At 36.7% G+C, this 10210-nt stretch overlaps 1 pseudogene; it reads left to right on the top strand.

Annotated features, from left to right (window-relative positions):
* The first annotated feature begins 266 nt into the window (after window positions 1-266).
* On the top strand, window positions 267-2541 carry LOC107890004 (multiple organellar RNA editing factor 2, chloroplastic-like; annotated as a pseudogene).
* Window positions 2542-10210: the final 7669 nt, after the last annotated feature.

Here is a 10210-nt window from a genome sequence, read left to right as displayed (position 1 = left end):
TTCAAAGCTGCTTCATGAAAAAACTGAACTATAAAAGAGAAGGGAAATGATAATTTCGATTTGTGTAAGTAATACGAACAACAGGATTTTAACATTACAATAATTTAAATAAAAATTTTTGAATTATTTAATAATCATTTTATAATTTTTTAAAATTAAATAACCAAAATGTAAACTTACTAATATTTTAATAGTATTTTAATAATAAGTTCGGTCTCGTTTACCCAAAATAAGTAACAATCAAACTCCAACTTTCTAATCCATAAACCCTCGCACTCTTATTCACTTGTACTACAACAATCTCTCAAAATGGCACAGATTATATCACGCGCCGCCTCACCTTCTCCTTCCTCCCCTCCAAGCGCCTCTACTCCACCACCTCCATCACCCACCCTCCTCCCGTACCTTCTCTCTTCTTCTCCCGTCGCCCTCTTTTCCCTGTTTCTCACGCCGTCCGATTTCTACCTGTCCACCATACTCGCTTCACCTCCATCCGGTGCTGCGTCAACCGCTCCGGAAACTCGGCTTATTCCCCTCTGAACTCGGGGTCAAACTTCATTGACCGACCGCCCACTGAAATGGCCCCGGTTTTTCCTGGGTGTGATTACGAGCATTGGCTTATTGTTATGGATAAGCCCGGTGGCGAAGGAGCTACTAAGCAGGAAATGATTGATTGCTATATTAAAACCCTTGCCAAAGTTGTTGGCAGGTAATTTTTTTCAATCTTTTGGTGGATTTTTGGGTGTTTGGATGCTGAGAAAATGTGGGGGAAAGTGGGGGCCTAAGATTGGAAAGTAAATAATCTCCTGGGGTTTTTTTTATTGATTCTTTAGTAGGATTGATTGTGTAATATAGTTTCATTTCAGGATTTAAACTTCTTTGACATTGAATGCATTATTTTGTTTTTGTTTTTGTTTTTGAAGATAACCATCTTTGAGTTATTTGTTATTACCCTGTGTTAGTGAGGAAGAAGCTAAGAAGAAAATTTACAACGTTTCCTGTGAGAGGTATTTCGGATTCGGCTGCGAAATTGATGAAGAAACGTCGAATAAGCTAGAAGGTATCGATTTTGGGTGATCCTTGAATCAGTGGATTGATTTTTTATCGAAGTTAATGTTCTATAATAATTAAATTTGTGTTCTTTTCTTGTTAACAGGATTGCCTGGTGTTCTCTTCGTTCTTCCGGATTCATATGTTGATCCCGAATACAAGGACTATGGGGGTAAGCCTTTCAGGGAATAAATAGTTTCACCAAAATTCGAAATAATATTCGCATAAATTACTTGATTAACTGTGGACATGTGCATTGATTTAAGCATTTGACAATGTCCATGTTGATCTTATAGGTATATAAGCATTTTCTCGAGTTTGATGGTTAAGTGTTAGTCCTTCTTTCAGTTCAAGATTGTATGGATAGTTACATAATTTTGGTTAAATGATTGTAGGAATAATGAATAAAGCCGATTTTTCTTGGTACGATCTGACCTATTATCAGAAATCAATCCCAAGACCAATGGATCATTTAGTTTTCTGATAATATTAGATTTCACTAGGTTAGTTCTTAGGAAATCTTGATTTTGACTATTTGTCCTTCAACAAAAGAAGCATAGACCACTTTGGCAGGAAAAATTTTGTTGTCTTGGTCCTAATTTGAACCCTAAACAAGTATGAGTTAGTTGAATACTTGTGTTAGAAATTCTCGGATTTGGTTTTCAATTTCCATAAAGGATATAATTGACAAATCGAAGTTGCATATTATCCTTTTCCTTTAATGGCATGCATGTCTCCTTATTTGAAACATAAACAATCTGTTTAAGAGCTCGTAAACCATTTCTCAGTCCATCTTGGCGAAGCTACTAGCCTTTAGCTGGCAATGTGTAGCTTTGAATGCTAATGGACTCACATTGAAGTCCTCTTTGTACTCTTCTTTGCTTGAATTTTCAGCATTGCAGATTTCTTGAATAAGATACATAAAATTTTGCTTTTTCCCTAGTTCTACGGTTTTCATGATAATCTTTGTTAATAGATCAGTTTGTCTTTCTCAGAAAGGCAATAATCGAATAAATGAGACATGGACTTTTTATCTATGGTACTTTTTGAGTTTAATCTTCTGCAGTTGTTATTCTTGTACCGCATCTGGTTCATTTTGCTTCACATTGTAAATCCCATAGATCTATGATTTATGTTGGGTTAAAACATTTGCAGTTGAGTTGTTTGTTAATGGCGAGATTTTTCAAAGGTCACCTGAATGACAAAGGAGGGTTGAACCACAGCCCCAGAGAGCCCAAGACAGACCAAGGTACAATGATCGTACTCGTTATGTTCGTCACCGAGAAAACATGAGGTAAATAAAAAACAATGAATGTGTAGAAATCTTGAAAACATTAAGCTTTCTGATGTGTTCTTGGACATATTGAAGCTCATTATTACTATGAGCATTATGTTTGGTGTTTTCAAGCTGTTCTTGGACACAATTGATTTATGATTTTGAGGTGTTCATGGCTTAACCCAGATTCGAATTGGATTTATGTATTAGAATTAGTGTATGATCTAAAAGTATTTGTAGCGACGTGAAATTTTTGCTTGGCCGTTAATTGAGGTGATTTATTGAAAATTTAAAAATCGACTTTCGATTTTATTAAAAAGGGAGTCGCCATCGATCATTTTTTCTAGGTGTGATCAGACACCTAATAAATCCTCTTTTTTAAAAGAAAATTTATTTTTTAAACAAAAAGAAGGCCGAGTTTAGGTCTACGTCAAAAGCCAGAGAAAAATAGGGTTCGGGAGTTGATTACGTACGAGGAACGTATTAGCACCCTCGCGACGGTCAAAATTGGTATCTCGTTAAACATGTGTTGTCTTAATTTTCAAAATTGCGAGCTCAATATAACATTTAATCGTGATCCGATTAAAACACGAGAAATTTCAAGTTTTTTTGGTTTCTTTTGAGGACATTTCGTTTTTAACACGAGTCAATTGATATTCACCCAACATGACGATGAAATCGACGATTTAATGTTAAATCGATACGTTGCCTTGTTGAAATTAATTTAAAAACATGAATGAAAATATTTCTAAATAAAAAATAAAAGTAAAAGAAAACTAATATTGATGTTGAAATAAGATGTGAACTAATATGTGGAATTTGAAAAAGACAAATAATAATAAAAAGTTAAGAATATACGAAGCAAATAATATATAAGACATTAACAATGTATATGTGATAATAATAGTATAAAACAATAATAATGCATATGGTATTAAACATGATAATAATAGTAATAATGCAAATATGAAATAGTAGTGAACATATATATATAAAACATATAATACTAGATTTAAAATATATATATACAATATATATTAAAAATAGTAATAATATAAAAATAACTAATAATAACTATATATAAATATATACATATATGTATTAAAATATATATATTAAAGATATATACATATATAATAAAACATATACTAATATTAATAATAATAATATTAAAAGTAATTAATTCAATAATAAAGTAATGAAAATAAACAAAAAGGACTAAAATCGAATTAAAAACAGAGTTTGGGGGGAAATCTGAAATAAAAAAGAAGAGAAAATGACCTATTTCAACGCGTACAAATAGTGGAGGGACTAAAAACGAAATAAATCCCTTCAACCAAAACGCGCAGCAGCATTGAGGACCAAATTGGAAAGCGCAACAAATTATAGGGTCAAATTAAAATACAAAGAAAAATTGATTGTAAAAGCTTGAAAAAGAGGAAGGGCTAAATGCGCAAATAGCCCTTCCATAATAAAAACACGCGGATCCTAGCGGGTCAAGGTCGAATCGGGTCGGGCAGAGTGAAACGGCACCGTTTTGGGGCTTATGGGTGTCGACCAAAACAACGTCGTTTTGTAACGTCTATATAAATTAAATTTTTTGTTTTGAAATCATTTGTTATCTGTTTCTAAAAAAAAAAAAATTTCTTCCTTGTTTTCTCTGCAGGCTAAATTTCTTCCTTGTTTTCTCTGCAGGTCCAGGTTCCGGCGAGGTCCCTGGCCGGTCACCACCATTCTCTGCCGCCGCCAGCCACCGTACACAGTGGCCGAAAAGGTAAAAATTTCTCTCTTTTTTTGGTTATTTATTTCCCTTTTGTTTATCTATATATAAATGTAAAAAAATGAGAAAATATAAAAAAAGGATTCGAAATATACAAAAGGAAATGAAAATCACCTATTTTCTTCCGATTTGGCTTTTGTATTTTTCTATTTTGATGCTTTTGAATCACTACTTTTGCTTTAAACTTCTAGTGTCTTATATTGAATGAAAATTTTGCCGAATCTCTATTATTCTCTTTGAAACCTGTCCCCCTTACAAAATGTTTAGATTTGGCTTTTATAGCCTTTACAAGTTCTTTTTCTACTATTTTCTGTCTTTTCTTTTTATTGTCTTGCAGGTGCAACTTGTTGGAGTTCGGTGGCTGACATGGGCGGTGCTGAGGTGACTGGTGGTGCAGGCAGTCAGTGGGTAGTTGGCCGAAAGTTAGGGGGTTCGGCATCGCAAGCTAGGGGCTAGGGTTTTTGTTTTTTCTGTTTTGGGTTTAGTATTGGGCCACCTGGGTTTGGTTTAATTTAGGGATTAGGCTTGGGTTAAAATATGTTAGTTGGGCTAATTGGTATTGGGTTTGCTATATTGGGTCTTAGGTAGTTAAGATTTTGGGTTTGCTGTAAATGGGATTGGGTTTAAGGGCCCGAATAATTTGGGCTTCTACAGTACCCCTCTTTGCTCATTGCTGTGCAACGAGAATAGAGCAAAGACTTTCAAGGAAGACCAAATTTACCCTGTCTTATAGAGTCTTGACTTCCTTTGGGTACTTCTTGCTCAGGTAGTCTCTTTCCAGTCCACCGCATCTTGTAACTTTGGTTCAATCCACTGCAAATTTAGAGATATGCCTTGTAGCTTCAATCTACTCCAATGTAACTTCAAGGATATGAGATTTATGGCTTCGATCTTCTCTACAACTTCAGGAAGATAAGATCTACAACTTCAATCCGCTCTTCTACCGTTTCAGTGAGATAAGGTTTGTGATCTTTTCTTCTGCGACTTCAGAAAGGTAAGATCTGATATCCTCGATCAGCTCCACTGCAACTTCAGGAAGATAAGACTTGCAACTTCAACCTGTTCCACTTCAACTTCAAGGAGGCAAAATATGGTGTTTTCAATCAGCTTCAATCTTTATTCTTTATTGAGAAACAAACATCGAAAATAGATCCGCCTGCGAACTTAGTGTGTGACCTAGGACTCAACTCACCTCTCGCAATATGAGTTGATTTTTTTTAAAAACTGAAATTGGAAATACCTCGGCGTGTGACCTGAGGCTCAACTCACCTCTCGCAATATGAGTTGATTTTTGAAACACATAAATTGAAAAGCAAAAATTGAAAATACCTCAGTGTGTCCGGAGGCTTAACTCACCTCTCGCAGTATGAGTTGATTTTTTGAAAAGCAGAAATTGAAAAGCAGAAATTGAAAATACCTCAGCGTGTCCCGAGGCTCAACTCACCTCTCGCAATATGAGTTGTTTTTTTTTTGAAAAACAGAAATTGAAAAACAGAAATTTAAAACAGAATTTGAAAAGACCTTGGCATGTGGCCCGAGACTCAACTCACCTCTAGCAGTATGAGTTGATTTTTGAAAAACAGAAATTAAAAATACCTCAGCGTGTCCTGAGGCTCAACTCACCTCTCGCAATATGAGTTGATTTTTTTTTTAAAAAGACATAAATTGAAAAAACAGAAATTGAAAATACCTCAGCGTGTCCTGAGGCTCAACTCACCTCTCGCAATATGAGTTGATTTTTTTGAAACATAAATTGAAAAACAGAAATTGAAAATACCTCAACATGTAACCCGAGGCTCAACTCACCTCTCGCAATATGAGTTGATTTTTTTTAAAAACAGAATTTGAAAATACCTCGGCATGTGACCCGAGGCTCAACTCACCTCTCACAATATGAGTTGATTTTTTTGAAAAACAGAATTTGAAAATACCTCGGCATGTGACCTGAGGCTTAACTCACCTCTCGCAATATGAGTTGATTTTTTTGAAAAACAGAATTTGAAAATACCTCGGCATGTGACCTGAGGCTCAACTCACCTCTCGCAACATGAGTTGATTTTTTTGAAAAATAGAATTTGAAATACCTCGGCATGTAACCCGAGGCTCAACTCATCTCTCACAATATGAGTTGATTTTTGAAAAACAGAAATTAAAACATCAGAGTACCAAAACATGTCATCTGGTGGAACTCAGGTGTCTTTTCCTTGATTCAATACAACTATCATCACATCCTCTTGCTCTACTGGAGTACCTATATATGTCATGCATGATGTTATCATGATATGCACATGTTTGTCTTAAATGCCTTTATGCCTACATGATTATGCTATGCGCTTTAGGCTTGTTTGTCATATATCCCTTTTTGTTATGATTTTTGTAATGATCTGCATTCATTGCTTTGATTCTTGACTTTCTCTTCAGGCTTTGTACCCGTTTTCAAGCTTTACGAGTAATCTGCATTTCTCAGATATCACTCTTTTGTCCCCTGTTGAAATTTGTCCTTGCTTTGAGACTCTTGTACTTATCAAATTCTCATCCGGGTAATGCTCAACATTTCTTTTGTCTAAAGTATGTCATTTTACTGTTTATCATTTAAATAAACCACATAATGAGATGCATGAAAATGGTCAGGTAGGTACAAAAGAGGTACTTCTTATTTATTTATTTCAAAGGTAACAAACAAAAAAGTTAACCAAGGATAGTAAAAAAAGTGTCATAAAGAAAAGGGAATCGCATTCAGTAAATACAAATGCTCTAGATATTCAACGCATGATCTCTTCCACGTTACTTAACCAAGAATCTTTTCGAGCATGGCTTATTACGTAGAAGATTTCTTGCTTTCAGAAATGCTTCAAATATTGTAGTCTCGCTGTTTGACCCACCGTTCAAAACGCCTTGCTTTTTAAGCCCAGTGTTTGCTTCATTAGAACACCCTTTCGGGTTTTCATCCTAATCTTTTGTGTTAATCAAGACGTCCTTTTCGGGTTTTCACCTTGATCTTTTTTTTAGGCATAATATTTCTTCACAGCATCTGAATTCACTGGATTAGGTAACTCCTTCCCATCCATCTCAGTGAGAATCAAAGCTCCACCCGAGAATGCCTTCTGTACAACGTATGGTCCTTCCCAATTTGGTGCCCATTTTCCTCGAAAGTCTTTTTTTATTGGAAGAATCTTTCTCAGCACGAGTTATCCTTCGTGGAATTCTCTTGGCCGTACTTTCTTGTCATGGGCCGCGATCATTTTCCTCTAGTACATCTGTCCGTGACAAATTGCCTTTAAACTTTTTTCTTCGATGAGGTTTAACTGGTCATATCAAGTTCGAACCCATTCTGCTTCCTCTAATTCGACTCCATTAAGACTCGTAGAGAAGGGATCTCAACTTCGATGGGTAACATAACTTCCATTCCATAGACCAGAGAGAAAGGAGTTACTCCCGTAGATGTCCTCACAGATGTGCGATATGCATACAAAGAAAATGGTAGCTTCCCGTGCCAGTCTTTATATGTCTCGGTCATTTTCCCAATAATCTTCTTAATATTCTTGTTGGCCGATTCAACAGCTCCGTTCATTTTCGGGCGATAAGGTGATGAGTTATGATGCTTTATTTGAAATTGCTCACACACTTCCTTCATCATCTTGTTGTTCAGATTCAAAGCGTTATCTAAAATGATTCTTTCAGGCAACCCATATCAACAAATGATTTCCTTTTTCAAAACCCTGCAAACTGCAGTCTTCGTCACATTGGCAAACGAAACAGCTTCTATCCATTTTGTGAAGTAATCAATAACCACAAAAATGAACTGGTGTCCATTAGAAGTTTTTGGGGAAATTGGCCCTATAAAATCCATGCCCCACATAGAAAAATGCCACAGAAAAGTCATGACATGAAGGGGCGAAGGGGCTGCATGAATTTTATCACCGTAAATTTGACATTTGTGGCACTTTCGTGCATAACTAATACAGTCACTTTCCATCGTTAGCCAGTAGTAACCGAGTCTCATAATCTTCCTGGCCATAGTGAAACCATTTGCATGCGTCCCACAAATTCCTTCATGAATATCTTCAAGTATTTTTCTAGCTTCAACATCATCCACACATCTCAAGAGCACTTGATATTTTCATCTTTTGTACAGGATGTCCCCATCAAGAACAAATCTCGCTGTCATTCTTCTAATTGTTCTTTTGTCGTTCTCATTTGCTTGTTCGGGATACCTTTGATTCTTGATATATTCTAAGATATCATGGAACCATGGTCGTCCGTTTGCCTCTTTTTCAATGCTAAAACAGTGTGTAGGGACCTCGTTTATGCTCATTTGGAGAGGCATTATTTCTGTTTCTCTATTTGCTTTGAACATTGAAGCCAAAGTGGCTAGGGCATCAGCCAATTGGTTTTCTTCTCGTGGGAGGTAATTAAAAGTTACTCCTTTAAATTCTTTGATTAGTTCCGCCACTAGATCACTGTATTTAACCAATTTCGAATCCCTCACTTCCCAATCTCCACGGATTTGGTGAATCACCAGCGCTGAGTCTCCGTACACTTCTAGAATTTCGACATTTCGTTCAATAGCTGCACGAAGTCCCATGATACAAGCCTCATACTCCGCTATGTTATTGGTACAGAAGAAATTCAGCTTGGCATTAAACGGATAATGGTTCCCTTCTAGTGATATCAAAACTGCTCCAATCCCATGCCCCAAGGTATTCGATGCGCCATCAAAGCTCATTTTCCATGACTTTTCTTTTGATGACTCGCACTCTTTTTCTGTAATGCACATCAAGTCTTCATCCGAGAAATCAAACCTCAATGGCTCGTATTCCTCCGTTGTTCGAGTTGCTAAGAAATTAGCTATTGCACTCCCTTCTATCGACTTTTGGATCACATAGACAATGTCGTATTCTGATAGTAGGATCTGCCATCGTGCCATTCTTCCTGAGAGTGCAGGTGATTCCATCACGTACTTTATTGGGTCCAACTTTGAAATTAACCATGTCGTATGATACAGCATATATTGCCTGTGCCTCCGAACTACCCAAACCAAAGTGCAACAGAATTTTTCAATTGACGAGTACTTTGCTTCATACTCTGTGAACTTTTTGCTGAGATAGTAAATTACCTTTTCTCTTTTCCTTGACTCATCATGTTGCCCCAGTATGCAACCCATTGCATTTTTGAACACAGTCAGATACAATATTAACGGTCTTCCTAGAGTTGGCGGTACTAGCATCGGGGGACTAGACAAATACTGTTTTATCTTGTCAAAAGCCACTTGGCACTCTTCGTTCCATTCTCACGGATTATGTTTTCGAAGGAGTCGAAAAATTGGGTCACACTGGTTGGTAAGTTGAGCAATGAACCGAGCGATGTAGTTCAACCTCCCTAAAAATCCTCTGACTTCTTTTTGCGTGCGCGGAGGTGGTAGTTCTTGTATGGCTTTTATCTTATCTGGATCAACTTCAATGCCTCTCTCACTGACGATAAAGCCTAGCAATTTTCCCGAGGTAGCCCTAAACGTACATTTGGCTGGATTAAGCTTCAGCTGGAACTTTTTTAGTCTTTTGAACAAATTTCTGAGGTTCCCAACATGCTCTCTTTCCCCATTGGATTTGGCGATCATATCATCGACGTAGACTTCTATTTCTTTGTGCATCATGTCATGAAACAATAGCACCATGGCCCTCTAATATGTTGCCCCAGCGTTCTTTAATCCGAACGGCATCACCTTATAACAGAATGTTCCCCACATAGTTACGAAAGTAGTTTTCTCCATATCCTTAGGAGCCATTTTTATCTGATTATAACCCGAAAATCCATTCATGAACGAAAACAATGAATGTTTGGTTGTATTATCCACCAATGTATCGATGTATGGCAAAGGAAAATTATCTTTAGGACTCGCTCGATTCAAATCGCGATAATCCAAACACATTCGTACCTTGCCATCTTCCTTCGGTATTGGGACTATGTTAGCTACCCATTGTAGGTACTTGGAGACTTGTAGGAAGCCAACATCGAATTTTTTCTTGACTTCTTCTTTTATCTTTAACAGCATATCAGGTATCATTCGTCTTAGCTTCTGTTGAATGGGTTTGCATTCTGGTTTC

Source organism: Gossypium hirsutum, chromosome A09 (assembly GCF_007990345.1).
Source record: "Gossypium hirsutum isolate 1008001.06 chromosome A09, Gossypium_hirsutum_v2.1, whole genome shotgun sequence".
Classification (NCBI taxonomy): Eukaryota; Viridiplantae; Streptophyta; class Magnoliopsida; order Malvales; family Malvaceae; genus Gossypium; species Gossypium hirsutum.
Note: the sequence above shows the minus strand (reverse complement) of the source record. Positions and strands in the feature narration are given on the sequence as shown.